Consider the following 18,134-nt stretch of genomic DNA (forward strand, 5'->3'; position numbering starts at 1 on the left):
ATATTGAAATGTAATCCCCAGTGCTGGAGGTGGGGCCTGGAGGGAGGTGGTTGGCTCATGGGGAGAAGTTCTCATGAATGGTTTAGCACCATTCCCACTTGGTACTATAAAGTGAGTGAGTTCTCACAAGATCTGATTGTTTAAAAGTGTGTAGCACCTCCCTGCTCTTTCTCTTCTCCTGCCCCCTGCCATGTAAAGAGCCTGCTCCCACTTTGCCTTCTGCCATGAGTAAAAGCTTCCTGAAGCCTCTCCAGAAGCAGATGCTGCCATGCTTCCTGTACAGCCTGTAGAACCATGAGCTAATTAAACCTCTTTTCTTTATAAATTACCCAGTCTCAGATATTTCTTTATAGCAATGTGAGAAACGCCGACTACAGAAAATTGGCACTGAGGAGTGGAGCGTTGCTGTAAAGATATCTGAAAATGTGGAAGCAACTTTGGAACTGGGTAATGGGCAGAGGTTGGAACAGTTTGGAGGGCTCAAAAAGACACGAAGATGAGGGAAAATTCAGGGCTTCCTAGAGACTTATTGAATGGTGTGACCAAAATGCTGGTAGCGATATGATCTGTAAAGACCTGGCTGAGGAAGTCTCAGATGGAGATGAGGAAATTATTGGGAATTGGAGCAATGGTCACTTTTGCTACACCTTAGCAAAGAGCTTTGTTGGACTATGCCCCTGCCCTAGGGAACCTGTGAAACTTTGAACTTGAGAGTGATGAGTTAGGGTATCTGGCAGAAGACATTTCTAAGCAGCAAAGCATTCAAGATGTGGCCTGCCTGCTTCTAACAGCCTATGCACATATGTGTGAGCAAATGAATGACCTAAGACTAGAACTTATATTTAAAAGGGAAGCAGAGCATAAAAGTTTGGGGAAAAGTTTGGAAAATTTGCCACCTACTTATCTGGTGGAAAAGAAAAGTCCATTTTTAGGGGAGGAATTCAAGCAAGCTGGAGACACTTGCATAAGTAAATAGGAGCCCTGTCTCAGATGACACTTTTGACTGTGGACTTTTAAAACTGGAATGAGGTAAGACTTTGGGGGACTGTTGGGAAGGCATATTTGTATTTTGAAGTGTGAGCAGGACATGAGATTTGGGAGGGGCCAGGGGAAGAATGATGTGGTTTCAATCTGTGTCCCACCCAAATCTCAGGTTGAAATGTAATCCCCATTGCTGGAGGTGGGACCTACTGAGAGGTGATTGGATCATGGGACAAAGTTCTCATGAATGAGAATCATCCCCCATTGGTACTTTATACAGAGTGAGTTCTCATGGGATCTAGCTGTTTAAAAAATGTGTAGCAACTTCCCCCTCTCTCTCTTCTCCTGTTACTTCCATATAAGATGCTGGCTCACACTTTGCCTTCCACCATAAGTAAAAGCTCCCTGAGGCCTTTCCAGAAGCAGATGCTGCCATGATTCCTGTACAGCCTGCAAAACTGTGAGCAATTAAATCTCTTTTCCTTATCAATTACCCTATCTCAGGTATTCCTTTATAGCAATGCAAAAACAGCTTAATATAGACAGTATTCTGGTAGCAGGCAGGTACAGCTCCCCTCTGGTCAGAATCAAGATATAAAATCCTCCATTAAGCACCTGACAAGAGACCCAGTATACCCTAGGTCTAGAACACCAATCCAAAGGGGAGTCTGCTACCTTTGCCAGATTCTTAAATCCTATTCCTGTGACATTGGAGATGGCTGTACAATATTCTGCCAATTTACATTTTATGAACAGCTGTTGTTTCAACAAAAGGAAAATAATTTCTGATATCCTTTACCCTAATTACCATATCCTTCAGGGCTAATCAGAAACAAAGTGCTTGCAGTAAGTAGGTTCTTTCATACACTTATTTTTATTGTTTTACGATTTAAAAATAGGTTTAATTATGTAAATCTCAAATATATTCTAAACTAGAGACTAGGGTAATAACCGCCCTTAACCCATTACCCACCTTTGACAATTATCAATCCCAGACCAATCTTGTTCATCTCTATTTAGCCATTCTTCCTCTCCTCTCATACCCAAGCCAAACAATGACTTATTTTGAAGCAAATCCAAACATCACATCATTTCATCCACAGATGCATTAGTATGAAGCTCTAAAAGATAATATAACCACATCTTAAAATCATTGTCACACCTTAAAAATTAGCAATGTTTTTATAATAAAAACCATTTTCAAGTGCAAACCACCCACAATGTATTTCAAATGCTAACTAATTGCCCCAGGGTGTATATGAAAACAAAGTAACATATGGATTACACTGTCCAATAAAGTATATTTAACATTCCATAAATATCCTTTTGTTAAAATTCATATATGTTATGTTGATTCAGGGTGGCAGGGTCAGGGTAGTGGGGGTGGGGACAGGGCAAGGATTGACCAAACCACCTCTTAAGTATCATACATTGTGTTTGGGCACTGGTTCAAGGGAAGAGGGAGGAGAAGAAAGAGTGAAAAGCTCTGTGCCATTCTGCTTTATAGTGAGGCAAGATTAACCGTCATCCCTTATGTCTGTGTGTTTGTTTTATTTATCTGTGTATGTAGTGTATACAAAGGACAAATGAGTCCTAATTTACAACATCTAGTCTTTCCAGATGTTAAAGAGGTTGTCAGTGTGTGACAAAAGTACAGTTAGTAAACTAATATATTTGTATATTTTGTTTTAAAATTCCTGGGAAAGATTCTCTTCTGAAAATCTGAGCATTATAACCCACTGAGTTGAAGGAGATGGGAAGGTCCTGGGCCAGAACGTTCATATTCGAAGACTCTTTCAAATTATAACTATTGTTACATGTGTGCAGTTTATTAAAGACTGCTGTGTACATAGAGGACAAATTAACTCCTTATCTAAAACATCTAGTCTACCTAGATGTTCAGAAGTGCCCAACATATATTACACATAGAGGTAGTAAAATATCACTTTGTAGATATATTTTGCTAAAATTCATAGGAAATATTGTCTTTTGGAAATGGAGTTGTTAAACCACCTCTGTGAACTATACCTGTTCAAAAGTTTAGAAGAGGTGGGAGGGAAGGAATTGCAAAGGGTAATATGCTAGTGTGTTGGTACTAGGACATTTTCAGGCACCATTTTTTCTGTATGTTTGGTGCATTTTGTTTTGCTGCATATATAGGGTATATAATGGACAAATGAGTCCTGATTTTATATTTCATCTCTAGATATTAAAGAGGTTGCCAGTATATCACAAAGTATATAGTAAAATTTATTTTTTTTCATGATGGAGTCTCGTTCTGTCACCCAGGCTGGAGTAGGGTGGCGCAATCTTGGCTCACTGCAACCTCCACCTCCCGGGTTCAAGTTCAAGCAATTCTCCTACCTCAGCCTCCTGAGTAGCTGGGATTACAGGCATGTACCACCATGCCCAGCTAACTTTTGTATTTTTAGTAGAGACAGGGTTTCACCATGTGATCTGCCCGACTGACCTCCCAAGGTGCTGGGATTACAGGCGTGAGCCACCGCACAGGGCCTGTACATAAGATTTAAACTGTGTTTAAGAGTAAATTGCACGGCCGGGCGCGGTGGCTCAAGCCTGTAATCCCAGCACTTTGGGAGGCCGAGACGGGCGGATCACGAGGTCAGGAGATCGAGACCATCCTGGGTAACACAGTGAAACCCCGTCTCTACTAAAAATACAAAAACTTAGCCGGGTGAGGTGGCAGGCGCCTGTAGTCCCAGCTACTCGGGAGGCTGAGGCAGGAGAATGGCGTGAACCCGGGAGGCAGAGCTTGCAGTGAGCTGAGATCCGGCCACTGCACTCCAGCCTGGGTGACAGAGCGAGACTCCGTCTCAAAAAAAAAAAAAAAAAAAGAGTAAATTGCACTTTCTCAACTATACCCCACAGCAACAGAAGCCCTCCAGAATAAGAGTTCTTTCAGCATCTATTTATGCAGGATGTAGCACAGTGCCCAGTCAAACGCCTGTAAACTACCAAACATTTTCTTCCTATAGCCATTACAAATTCCTTAATTCAAACAAATCACCTGCTAGGACCTTGTTATCAGCCAACCAGACATGCCTGGATGTTTGGATTTCAGCTTAGGCCCAGCAGACCCACACTCAGGTATAGGTATTAATTGTATAAACCACATCAACCAAGATAAATCACAATTCCATAAAGTCTGGATACAAATTATATCCTCAAATTGATTCAATAAACTCATATGTCTATTCATTAAGACGGGGTCACCCAACATTCACATTTTAAGGATTAGGTTCAATATTAGGTATATGTCATGGAACTATATAATTTAGCCTTGGGGTCTAAAGCCATCTAACTGTGTGTAACACTCCCTTCACCTGCCTCTGAAGGAGATCAGAATATGCTACTCAAAATATGCTACTTTGACATAAGGATTATTTTGAGCCGAAAGCAACTGAGAATCAAAAGATACAGGAAGAGATCTACAGTCTTCCCCTTATCTACCTAAAAGTCTTATCAAAGATGGTGAGTTTGCATAAATAGGCCTTACTAAAATAGCCTTTATCTTCCATTAGTTCCTACCACACACTTCCTACTCACTTCCCCACAATTTGTCATACTTTGAAGTCCAAACCTTTTTTCCTTTGTTAAAAGGAAAGGGTCTATAACCACTCAAGTTTAATCAGTTCTGTGAGTTTCACTTCTGTTCTGTGAACACCCAAGCATGTAAATGTTAATAAAATCATGTGCCTTTTCTTTCGTTGAACTGTCTTTTGTTAGTTTAATTTGAAGGTCCCCATATACTAAACATAAGAGGGTAGAGAAAAAGTTTTTCCTACCTGACAACTAGATCCCTGAGCCTGCACATACTCTATATTATGCTATTTCCATCCCTCGTCCTAGCATTCCAAATTCTACAATGCCCTTGTCTCAGGTAGCTTTTCAGTAGCAAAATCCTGAAATACTTTATACTTGGATATGATTAACTAATAATAGCTTAATATATCATCAACTAAAAATGCATTATAAATTAATAAAACTTCGTTAGGAAGAAATACTAGATTTATAACTTGCAATGCACACCAACTTATAAAAGAAAAAGTGAAAAACTTTTTAAAGAAAATTTATAAGATTGCCTCTTCCTGAGAAAAACAACACCATGTTTAGCCTATATAACATCTCTCTAATGGTATAATTCTAGGTAGTCTGATTAGGCGGTGGTAAAGATAGTGAGGAGGGAGCTGTTCTAACATCTCAAATCATACCCTATGATGCTACTTCCTGGCCCAGTTCTGGAGTGTGAGCAATTGCTGTTGTTTTCAGACTAGGAAGTAAGCAAAATAATGAGCAGACATATAATTAACTCGCAATTAGCCTCAGTAACTGGGGTCAGGAAATGCTTCACCAGTCAGATATCCTGAGAAATCAGATTATTAAAATGCAGTCACTGGAAAGTAGAGAAAAGACTAAGGGAACACCCTCTTTTCACCATGTGAAAAATAAAATTGAGTGAAACTCTTTTTTTTTTTTTTTTTTTTTTTTGAATAAAATCAGATTTGTCTACTCTGTAATGGAAATGCTTACTTGTTTTAATTTTATCCCCCCATCTTTTTTCACCACTGAATTCCTGGGCAGCTGTGTTAATGACCAAATAGCAGGAGAACAAGAAATCACGAGACCTAGATATTCCAGCAATTAACCATCAAGGCATAACTTACCCTCCCTTTCTCCCTCATGAGTGTTCAGTGTTGGGGCTCAGCATACTCCACCCCAAAATATGACTGTAGGGGACCAGAATATGCCATCCCAAAATATACCTCTTTGGCTCATTTTGAGCTGGTTATTCTGAGAAACTGCTAACACAGGAATAGCTCTGAAAAACTGCCCTTTTGTAAAATAAATTTACGTCTATAAAAGAAAATTTTTTATAAAGAAAATCTATAGTAGTAAATTATTGGTACAAGCAAGAAGGCTGCTTTGAGATAATTTTTATTACCTGACGATTTTCTATCTGCATAGCAGGACAGTTTTTGTTCACCGTGCGTTTCCTCCCCTTACCCTCCCCCAGGCTTGTTGCTGCCTCCCCCACCAGAGATCCTGGGTCCCGATTTTTTCTGTAGCTCAGGATGCTAGATAAGCTTCAATCATCTCACTCTTCATGGACTTCCATATTCTGTGGGAGTCTCTTAGTTTGTGGGACTCCCACGCATATATAGTTACATATGTTTTTCTCCTGTTCATCTGTCTTATGTCAATTTAATTTCTAGCCCAGACAAGGAACCTCAACAGGTAGGGGAAGCCTTGTTTCACTCCCCTCCACCAGCCTCTTCCACTGAATGAAAAGTTCTAGGGGTTCATCCCTTGTGTGTAATGTGCCTCCTCTTTATTCACTTTCTAACTACCACCATCAGCAACAATTCAAAGATCTTAGGGTAAAGACTGGGATCCTGGGGAAAATAAGTCAGGAGGCCTACTTCCGTCAAAGCCTCTCTCTGATGTCCATACTTGAGGTGAAGTCCTCCATAATGAGATGTCAGTTTACTTCTCTTTTTAAGTCTGCACATGAAAAAGGAGTCAAACTGGCGCAAAACATATTCAAAGGGCCTTAACTAAGTGTACAGACATGGCCTGTGGCTTATTGGAGGTGGACGAGATCCCCAGCAAGCTGTGGTCTCTCCTTTTGCATTTCTTTGTCCCAACCTTCTCAAATAACAGACTGGAAGAAGAAAATGGATAACAAGGATAAAAGTAAAAGGTCAGTTTCCAAATAGGACATCAATATATTTTCATAAGCCATTACCTACTCCTGAGTCTGGAGAAACATTATATTGTCTGAGAAGGATAAGCAGGCAAGTTCTTGGACAGAATAAAGATAAAAACAGCTCCAATGAGCTTTACCCATTGACCTGTCTGATGACAGATCTTTAGACTACAGGAGGAATTTCTAAAGCTGGATTCAATACAAGAAACGCTATTTCCAAGAAAGGCAAAACCAGCTGCTAATGGAAAAGTGTAGCTTAAGTTTATTGGACGTTTTCGTTTTGCTTTTTTTGTTGTTTTCCCTACAGAGGGTCTATAAATCACTGACTTCTTTGTGCCTTCCTCTGTACAATACAGGGCAGGTTGCCCAAAGAGGGTAGAGAAAAAATCCCTCTATTTTTGTCAGTCTAAATAGCAGCTCAGTTCTGGGCACCACATACCCAAAAAGGGCCAGGTGGCATGTGGAGCTCTTACAGCCTTTCCAACCATTCCAGTGCCATATCCTCAGCAACAACCTGAGATGGGCTGCCTGCAGAGCCAGGTGCACATCCAACCACTCTCCTTCACTCTAGCTGTGAACACCAGCACAGCTTGCATTTACTATGCTACAACCCAGCTCCACAAGTTCTAGGGCGTCCAGAGAGACCCTATTCAGATAACTTACTGACCACATAAGCACGTTAGGTGGTCACCGATCCTGCACCCTGCAAACAAGCCAGCTGAGGGACTATAAAAGGAACAGAGAATGTCACCAGGAGGTTTATTATTGTGTTTTTAAATTTTATCCTGCCTCAGGCCATGTTTATCCAATGCAATTGGATATCCTGATCCAGATAAAACCTTATTCCTCCCAGGGCTCTCTTAAGTGAGAATAAAGCCCCTTCCGTCTCCATTGACAACCATTTTCATATGTTCTCACATCTTTCCAATACATTACAAAAGGATATTTTAAATAAGCAGGTGACCTCTTTACAAAAAGCAAGTGGGTAAAAGTTTGGAGCAGTGGCAAGCAGATAGTACAGTTCGTACAAATAGTTCTTTAAACTTCTTATTACAGGTCTATTATCTAGTAAGTTTTTACCTCCAGCCTACCCAAAATAGGCCCTGTGGATTTCCTACCAGTCAGGTGAAGTGGCGCCTCTGGAAATGTAAGCTCTGTGGTAAACCCAGTGATTTCAGATCTTACAAAGACAGTATATGCTACTTTAAGTTGAGCCCAGAAAGCATGAATGCCTTAAATCAATAGCTTCAGATTCTTTGGACCCACTGTAAGAGATGTATTTTACTAGCCAGGCATGTTGGTGCAAGCCTGTAGTCCCAGTTACTCAGGAGGCTGTGGGAGGACTGCTTGAGCCAGGGAGGTTAAGGCTGCAGTGAGCCATGTTTGCACCACTGCACTCCAGCCTGGGTGACGAAGCGAGATCCTGTCTCAAAAACAAGAAAGAAATGCATTTCACGTCACACCCAAGTCTACACTGGCAAACCGGATTCAGCAACACATCAAAAAGCTTATCCACCATGATCAAGTGGGCTTCATCCCTGGGATGCAAGGCTGGTTCAACATTCGCAAATCAATAAACATAATCCAGCATATAAACAGAACCAAAGACAAGAACCACATGATTATCTCAATAGATGCAGAAAAGGCTTTTGACAAAATTCAACAGCCCTTCATGCTAAAAACGCTCAATAAATTCGGTATTGATGGAACATACCTCAAAATAATAAGAGCTATTTATGACAAACCCACAGCCAATATCATACTGAATGGGCAAAAACTGGAAAAATTCCCTTTGAAAACTGGCACAAGACAGGGATGCCCTCTCTCACCACTCCTATTCAACATAGTGTTGGAAGTTCTGGCTAGGGCAATCAGGCAAGATAAAGAAATCAAGGGTATTCAGTTAGGAAAAGAAGAAGTCAAACTGTCCCTGTTTGCAGATGACATGATTGTATATTTAGAAAACCCCATTGTCTCAGCCCAAAATCTCCTTAAGCTGATAAGCAACTTCAGCAAAGTCTCAGGATACAAAATTAATGTGCAAAAATCACAAGCATTCTTATACACCAGTAACAGACAAACAGAGAGCCAAATCAGGAATGAACTTCCATTCACAATTGCTTCAAAGAGAATCAAATACCTAGGAATCCAACTTACAAGGGATGTAAAGGACCTCTTCAAGGAGAACTACAAACCACTGCTCAGTGAAATAAAAGAGGACACAAACAAATGGAAAAACATACCATGCTCATGGATAGGAAGAATCAATATCGTGAAAATGGCCATACTGCCCAAGGTAATTTATAGATTCAATGCCATCCCCATCAAGCTACCAATGAGTTTCTTCACAGAATTGGAAAAAACTGCTTTAAAGTTCATATGGAACCAAAAAAGAGCCCGCATCTCCAAGACAATCCTAAGTCAAAAGAACAAAGCTGGAGGCATCACGCTACCTGACTTCAAACTATACTACAAGGCTACAGTAACCAAAACAGCATGGTACTGGTACCAAAACAGAGATATAGACCAATGGAACAGAACAGAGTCCTCAGAAATAATACCACACATCTACAGCCATCTGATCTTTGACAAACCTGAGAGAAACAAGAAATGGGGAAAGGATTCCCTATTTAATAAATGGTGCTGGGAAAATTGGCTAGCCATAAGTAGAAAGCTGAAACTGGATCCTTTCCTTACTCCTTATATGAAAATTAATTCAAGATGGATTAGAGACTTAAATGTTAGACCTAATACCATAAAAATCCTAGAGGAAAACCTAGGTAGTACCATTCAGGACATAGGCATGGCCAAAGACTTCATGTCTAAAACACCAAAAGCAACGGCAGCAAAAGCCAAAATTGACAAATGGGATCTCATTAAACTAAAGAGCTTCTGCACAGCAAAAGAAACTACCATCAGAGTGAAGAGGCAACCTACAGAATGGGAGAAAATTTTTGCAATCTACTCATCTGACAAAGGGCTAATATCCAGAACCTACAAAGAACTCAAACAAATTTACAAGAAAAAAACAAACAACCCCATCAAAAAGCGGGCAAAGGATATGAACAGACATTTCTCAAAAGAAGACATTCATACAGCCAACAGACACATGAAAAAATGCTCATCATCACTGGCCATCAGAGAAATGCAAATCAAAACCACAATGAGATACCATCTCACACCAGTTAGAATGGCGATCATTAAAAAGTCAGGAAACAACAGGTGCTGGAGAGGATGTGGAGAAATAGGAACACTTTTACACTGTTGGTGGGATTGTAAACTAGTTCAACCATTATGGAAAACAGTATGGCGATTCCTCAAGGATCTAGAACTAGATGTACCATATGACCCAGCCATCCCATTACTGGGTATATACCCAAAGGATTATAAATTATGCTGCTATAAAGACACATGAACACGTATGTTTATTGCAGCACTATTCACAATAGCAAAGACTTGGAATCAACCCAAATGTCCATCAGTGACAGATTGGATTAAGAAAATGTGGCACATATACACCATGGAATACTATGCAGCCATCAAAAAGGATGAGTTTGTGTCCTTTGTAGGGACATGGATGCAGCTGGAAACCATCATTCTTAGCAAACTATCACAAGAACAGAAAACCAAACACTGCATGTTCTCACTCATAGGTGGGAACTGAACAATGAGATCACTTGGACTCAGGAAGGGGAACATCACACACAGGGGCCTATCATGGGGAGGGGGGAGGGGGGAGGGATTGCATTGGGAGTTATACCTGATGTAAATGACGAGTTGATGGGTGCAGCACACCAACATGGCACAAGTATACATATGTAACAAACCTGCACGTTATGCACATGTACCCTACAACTTAAAGTATAATAATAATAAATAAAGTAAAAAAAAAAAAAAAAAAACAAGAAAGAAATGCATTTCATGTCACACCCAAGTCTACACTCCCACATGGCTGTGTAACTGAAGCCAGTTTCACAAAACTGTGCTGACTTTTGCTACACTCTGTACAATTTTTTCCTTAAAAAAACAAAACAAAAAAAATGCTGGCCAGGCGCAGTGGCTCACGCCTGTAATCCCAACACTTTGGGAGGCCAAGGCAGGCGAATCAGAAGGTCAGGAGTTCAAGATCAGCCTGGCCAACATGGTGAACTCCCATCTCTACTAAAAATACAAAACAAAACAAAACAAAAAATAGCTGGGCACAAAGGCAGGCACCTGTAATCCCAGCTACTCAGGAGGCTGAGGCAGGAGAATCACTTGACCTGGGGAGGCAGAGGTTGTGGTGAGCCGAGATTGCACCACTGAACTCCGGTCCTCGGCAACAGAGTGAGACTCTGTCTCAGAAAAAAAAAAAAAAAAAAAAAAAAAATGCTGCTGCAAGTTGAAGCTCACTATATTGAGTTTATATCCCACTAATGAATTGAGGTTCACAGTTTTCAAAAAATCCTTTGTGTAATCCCACCTGCTCAGGTGGCTGAGGCAGGAGAATCACTTGAACCCAGGAGGTGGAGTTTGCAGTGACCAGAGATCGTGCCACTGAACTCCAGCCTGGGCAACAGAGCAAAACAGCAGCTAAAAAAAATACATATATATATATATATATCCTGCTTTAAATTATATTTAGGAAAAACTACTAAAACTCCCCTTATTATTTATCTATTATCTAATGCCTCTCACTAAAAGGATAAACATCACACATGATCAGAAATGCCTTGTTATGTTTTAGGGGTGAGAGAAATAATAACAGGTGAGTGGATAAAAAGTAAACAGTACCAGATGGAAGTACCAGAAGGAAAATAACAAAAAACAACTTTTACAGAGATTGAGGAAATGGCCCCAACATCCTAAAAGTTATCTCATAACAGCTTGTCCAATAAACAAGATCTAACAGTCTTTTCTCAGTTCTTTCCAGGCACTGTGACAGACCGATGATGGGGGAGGCTGGAGAGAGAAGCAGCTGGACTTCTTGCTGCCTGCATATGCACCACCTCAGACAGACCTTGTACGCGGGGCTGAATGAATGGCCGGGGCTGAGGCTGCCTCTCTGCTCTTGCTTCCAGGAGAGGGATGTTCGAGAGTCCAAGTGCTAAGCTCTTACATAGTGTGATGGAGAAAGGCCTGAGCTCTCCTCCCTGGCCTTTTCACAGGAGAGGGAAGACATTCCTCCAGTGGAAAAGCAGGCTGGAGCACTGCGAAATTTCTCTGGCCATGCCCTGTTTACCCAGCTCTAAAATGGTGCGGATAAAAAGCAAAGTCAATAAGGGAAATGGTTTATATTCAAGGATCTGAATTTTATTATTGGTAAATTGTAATATATCTTACATCCTGGAAGGGATAAAACATTTGTAAAGCACATTTTCTAGCTCTACCATTCTCCTTCCATTTCCTCTCCTGACAGGAAAGAAGGGAGAGAGGGTGGAGAGAGAAAGTGAGAGAAAAGTGAGAGAAGAAGAAAAAGGAGAAGGAGGGAGAGAAAGAGGATGAGCAAAGGACAAAAAAAGGAAGGAAGGGAGAAAAAGTACTAAGGCTAGAATCTAATCAGATCTCAATTTAGTTAAACTCAGAAAATTTTTTCTTCTTTTAAGTGTACATGGGGTCAGAAATGTTTGAAGTCCTAGCTGCTTTTTTTAAGGCAGAAAAATCGAGTAAAACTAATATACTTTTACTATCACATTAGGGATTAAAAGAAAAAAGAAAATTATAGGCCGGGCGCGGTGGCTCAAGCCTGTAATCCCAGCACTTTGGGAGGCCGAGACGGGTGGATCACGAGGTCAGGAGATCGAGACCATCCTGGTGAACATGGTGAAACCCGTCTCTACTAAAAAATACAAAAAACTAGCCGGGCGAGGTGGCGGCGCCTGTAGTCCCAGCTACTCGGGAGGCTGAGGCAGGAGAATGGCGCAAACCCGGGAGGCGGAGCTTGCAGTGAGCTGAGATCCGGCCACTGCACTCCAGCCTGGGTGACAGAGCCAGACTCAGTCTCAAAAAAAAAAAAAAAAAAAAAAGAAAATTATATTAAAAATAGTAAAACTAATGTAATTTATACTAAAGTGTAAAATGTCATTTTAGTGCCTTTCTAGAAGTGATAAGGAGTAATCAGTGAAAGGTATGAAGATGACCAAACAATCAGATTTTGTCTAAAATAGGACCTGTGGACTTCCTACTATTAAAATAACTTTCATCAGTCATCCACCATATTGGCTTAGTTTCTTCCTCTTCTTTGAATCAGTCCAAACATCCACAGGTCCCCATAGCTAACATTAGAGTTAATCATTTCTTTTCCCAAATGACTCTAAATTGTTTGGGCTGGGTTAGGCAGACCAGTAAGCAGCCAGGATCACAGTAATTTGGCAAGGATGGTAGACAAAGACTACAAATATTTTCTAGACAATTAAACATAAAGTGAATTCAACCTCTCTCCATTTAATTCCAAAGGTCTCCAAGCCTTCTATGAATGACATCTTGATGCTCTTGAAGACATCATTTCAACTGATTGTCTGCTCTGTTTCTGTTGCAGGCGTACATGTTAGCAGACTTTATTTCACCTCTAGGCAGGCAATGTTTTCAAGCCAATTATGATGAAAGTGCTTAACTTAAGATAAGTCTAAGATAAGTGTTTCTATTCATATCCTATTTTGATTTTTGATATATAACTTAGTGTTTTGTAGGTTATCAGCAGGACCCACTTTATTGAATTTTCATCTCCCATTAGGAATCCAAATTTATATAAGCTCACAGTTAGAATTTCCCGACATCAGAAACTTAAGGGACTTTATATATATATATATAATAAGTTAATTTAAAACTTCTATTCAGGGTCAAAGCCACAGAGCCCTTCTCAGAAGTTGCAGAACTTGAAGCTACAGAACGCTCCTCAGAAAGGGGAACATTCTCAGTAGTAGAAATCAGCTTGATGATAAGGAAAACGTACAAGTTATATTCATGTCACCATAGAATCCAAATCATCAATGTGGCATTTGTCACCTCCCAGAACATCTTCCTAGTTTAGTTTTTCTCTGAGAATCGTCATGTCATGAATGTGCTACTAAGAGTCAGGAGAGCTAGACTTCAAAACATCAGCTTTGCCCCTGACTAGCTTTGTGACTTTGAACACACTTTGAACACATCAGTAAACCTCTCTTGATCCCTGTTTTCTCAATCCCACAAGAGCACACACATACAAAATCTCATCTGAAAAATGCTGGTACTTGATTAGGTGATCTCTAAAACCACTTTCCATTTATAACAACCTATTCTAAAACTAGGACTCATTTTAACCCTTAACAAAAATGTATAGGGCTAGAAATCCTCAAATTGTTGGAGTCCCCTAAGATGTAACAAATGCCTCTTGAATTTGAAACAGAGGTTCATGTTATACCAAAGTTTAGAACCTTCAAATCAGAGTCATTTATTCCTGCTTTTTTTCAGTCAGTCAATAAAACTTATTGGACATCTGCTACATACCAGGCACTGTCTTGAGCCTAAGTGAACATCAGAGAGGGGGCAACAGGTTTAAAAGCCAGCAGCTGTATAAAGAAGTGGGAGATGGAAGAGAGAGCAGAGAAGAAAGGAAAAAGGAATATGTCAGCATATTTCTTCTGTTACCAAAACACCAGGGGTTTGGTCTAGGTCCCATTGCTCTCTGCACTGAAAGCCAATCACTGAGACAAGGAGTACTGCCAGGGAAGAAGACTTATTCCAGTCCTGCATCTGAGGTGATGGGACGTTGGTCTCAAATCTATCTCCTCAACCAACTGAAAGTAGGGGTTGGTACAGCAAGGGAGAAACATAACTGTGTGGAAAAATAGGAATTAGGGAGGAGTAAAGAAAAGGACTGGTCAACAGGAAGCTGGTGATCAGTTAGGTAATCATGTCCAGTGAGGGGTCTGGTGTCTCACTGTCTAGATGCAGTGACCTGGTGAGTTTCAGTTCCATAATACTATCTGGGGAGCTTGCTGGTTAGTTTCCTGAGAAAAGAACTCAGGTAAGACAAATGTAACTTTCTCAAGTTTTAAGACTGGAAAGGTCAATTTTTATGTTTATCCAAAATAAACCATAAACATCAGTTCTATGAGGCACAGAAGCCTCAATTTATTTTTTTGCCATAAATACCAATGAAGTTATAAGACACTAAGTGCTTAAAGGCAACTAGAAGAAGGTATGCTCTTTAAAAGTTGACTATTATTTAGCAGTTTTAGGTTAACAGCAAAATTAAATGGAAGGTAGAGATTTTCCATAGACCCTGCCTCCCACATGTGCTCAGCCTCCCCAACATCTTGCTTTGGGGTGGTACATTTGTTACAACTGATGAACCTATAGGGACATGTGTTTGTGTTTATTTTTCAATGGATGAAACTCATATAACCATGATCATCAAAATACAAAATTGACATTTAATCTTTAGGATGTTTGACTAATCTGTTTCTCCCATTCTAACCCAATCTCTTAATCTTTTTTTTTTTTTTGTTATAGCACAACTTATATATTTCAAATGGACAAAAAATTAGTATCATTTACAGTATCTTAAGATAAATTTCCTTTGAATGGGAGCTTCCTTTCCAGTACTTTGAGGTGTATAAGATGTATCTAGAAAATTTACTACTGTGGAAAATGAAGACTGCTTAAATCAAATGGGGGGGAAGGGGAAGGGCCTATTGTTTTTCTTTTTGATTAATTGCTGTAACACTGTCCTTTGGGCGGCTGAGGGAGTTTCATATTTTCTTTAGACATCATTAGGCGCCGAAGCTCTTGCAGGACAACTTTGATGCTATATGAATTCTGCCATTTTGCTAGCACTGATATGGCTCTTGGGTCCACCACTCCATTAGAACTATTTACTCCATTCATATTAATTTTTGTTACAAATCTTACAAAGGGGGGTGCTTCTGGGTATTTAGGTCCACATTCTATTTTAAGGCTGTATATTCGGTTTTCATAAATTGTTCTTGAAAGCCCAATTATCATCCCTGTCCATCTTGTAAGTGTCATGTCTTCGTCATCTTCTAGACTCCAGCTAACTGTGCCATCTCCTACTCCTTTCTGGCCTTCTTCAAGTTCTTCCAATAGTCGGAAATTGCGAGAGACTTTTACTCCCGAGCCCGTGGTGGCTGCCATCTTGCCTTGATGTTGCTTGAAGGCTGGCCCCTTCTTCACCGCCCTCCCTCCAATCTCTTAATCTATAAGGAACCAGAGAGAAAAGAAATATGACCCAAGTTGCTTCTGAAAGTCTGGGGATAAACTGGTAGACTACAGAGGCTCACGTCAGGAGAAGAAAAAATCCCTTCAGCTACTGGAGTCTGAGCTACTTTCAGGTACTCTTTCTTCCAAATTTTCCCCTTCCTAACCCACTACTCCCAAAACACATGTAGCCACACCAGACCAATCTTGTTCAACTTTTATGTAACAAAGCTGTGAGTTGTTTTTCAGTCACCATGGACCCCCAGGTTGAAGGTCATGTAACCTGAGCATGCCCAGATGAACCAAGCATGCAACTATGGGGAAATCCAAGTGCTCCAATAGAGGAGCAGGAACAGGGGCTGTATTAAGAAGTAGACACTGCATGGCAGGATCCAGGATCCAATCAGATTGAGTTCTGGCATCACCTCATTGCAAGATCCAATCAGATCACACCTCATTACCCTATGCTTATAAAACCTGACCCAGCCCCCAGCTCAGGAAGACATTTTTGAGCATTTCCTTCTGTCTCCTTGTCAGTCAACTTACAATAGACTTTTCTCACTGCGAAAATCCAGTGCTTCAGTGTTTGGCTTTCCATTGTGCATGGGTATGTAAACCCAGTTTGGTGTGGTAATACACACACACACACACACACACACACACACACACACAGAGTATCATTCTAACTTGGAGAGCCTCTGTAAGATCTTTCTTTAACCAGGAGGTTGAGGACCATTTTCTAAGACTCCTTTTAGACCCTTGATAATCCTAATTTAGCCAGTACCCCAAGATGGGAACAAGTACTATAGGGACTTTCAGAGCTAGGAGGCAACACACCTCCCACAACAGGGTGTTGTAAATTCTCCAAAAGCATGCATTTTCGAACTACATATGACTTCCACCACCTAATCCACCAAGAGTCAGATTCAGATACACCTCTGAAGTAACTATCACTCTCTTTCCTTTAGAATCACTTCCCTGGTAAGGCACAGAAGTTAAGTGGAAGTTGCTGAAATAAAATGACATGCTAAGAATCTCTGTTCTAGAAATCACTATCCACAATACAAATGTAGAAAATTAAAATAAAATTAAAATATCAACATTTCTCCATTCATCTTACTACATACGCTAACCAAAATACTTTAATTAAAAGCTAAGTCACCTGAACCTGGCCAACCATGGTGAACCTGGGCCTGTCCTAGGTGGACAACACTGTGGCTGCCAAGCACCCAGCATGAGCATGGCCTTTGGCCTGCAGATGTTCATTCAGACGAAGTTTCCATATCCTTTGCAGTGGATCCTACTAGTGGCCGTGGTCTCAGGCTCTGTGCCAGCTATGGGGTAACAAGAGTGGAGTCAGAGAAATGCAACAACCTCTGGCTCTCCCTGGAGACCAGGCAGCTCCCCAAAGACGTGAGCACAGATCAGCAAAGCTAGGAGAGCTCTAGATAGGGCACAGAGGATTGGGGGCAGGAGGAGGAGTCCTGGAACACAGCCTTCATGACCCCCAATCCCAGTCTGATCCTCCCCACACCCTAGGGTGCCCCAACCATATCCTCTGTCCGCATGTGCGGCCAGGCCTGACAACCTGGGCCTGGTTGTCTGGTCTGCTGCTCCAACCTGGGACCTGCCCAGGAGGTTGGAGAAGAAAGGATTCTCCCTGGGGTGGTGGTTCTCCTCCAGGGTATTGGGACACATTATCTGCACTGCCAGCAGAGAGGGTGTGTCTGGGGCATAGGGTGGTAGGGGCTTGTGCACTTTGTCATTCCCTTTCTAACCCCTGGACCTCCAACAAGCCCAGGGTGACAGCTGGTGCTAGGAGTATGGAGTTAATAAATGGCTTATCTGCCAGGCACAGTGGTTTACACCTGTAATCCCAGCACTTTGGGAGGCCGAGGCAGGTGGATCACCTGAAGTCAAGAGTTCGAGACCATCCTGGCCAACATGGTGAAACCCTGTCTCTACTAAAAATACAAAAATTAGCCAGGCATGGTGGCAGGTACATGTAATCCCAGCTACTCGGGAGGCTGAGGCAGGAGAATCACTTGAACCCGGGAGGCAGTGGTTACAGTGAGCTGAGATGGCACCACTGCACTCCAGCCTGGGTGACAGAGTGAGACTCTGTCTCAAAAAAAATAAAATAAAAATAAAAATAAACTAAGTCTATATATTAAGTTAAAACCACAGTTTTTAAACCCCATAATCAATACTTATGCTTTGACATGATGAATATGCATGACTTAGATCC

The 18,134-nt window shown here is 41.1% G+C and overlaps 2 pseudogenes across 1 annotated transcript; one reads left to right on the forward strand and one right to left on the reverse strand.

Annotated features, from left to right (window-relative positions):
• Positions 1–15,366: 15,366 nt before the first annotated feature.
• Positions 15,367–15,841, reverse strand: LOC719003 (ubiquitin-conjugating enzyme E2 variant 1 pseudogene; annotated as a pseudogene). The gene has a single exon (XR_001448100.3). The product of XR_001448100.3 is annotated as a ubiquitin-conjugating enzyme E2 variant 1 pseudogene (transcript).
• Positions 15,842–17,064: 1,223 nt separating this feature from the next.
• LOC114670897 (transmembrane protein 141 pseudogene) lies at positions 17,065–17,323 on the forward strand (annotated as a pseudogene).
• The last annotated feature ends 811 nt before the right edge of the window (positions 17,324–18,134 follow it).

The sequence above is a fragment of the Macaca mulatta genome, chromosome 11 (genome assembly GCF_049350105.2).
Source record: "Macaca mulatta isolate MMU2019108-1 chromosome 11, T2T-MMU8v2.0, whole genome shotgun sequence".
In the NCBI taxonomy this organism is placed as follows: domain Eukaryota; kingdom Metazoa; phylum Chordata; class Mammalia; order Primates; family Cercopithecidae; genus Macaca; species Macaca mulatta.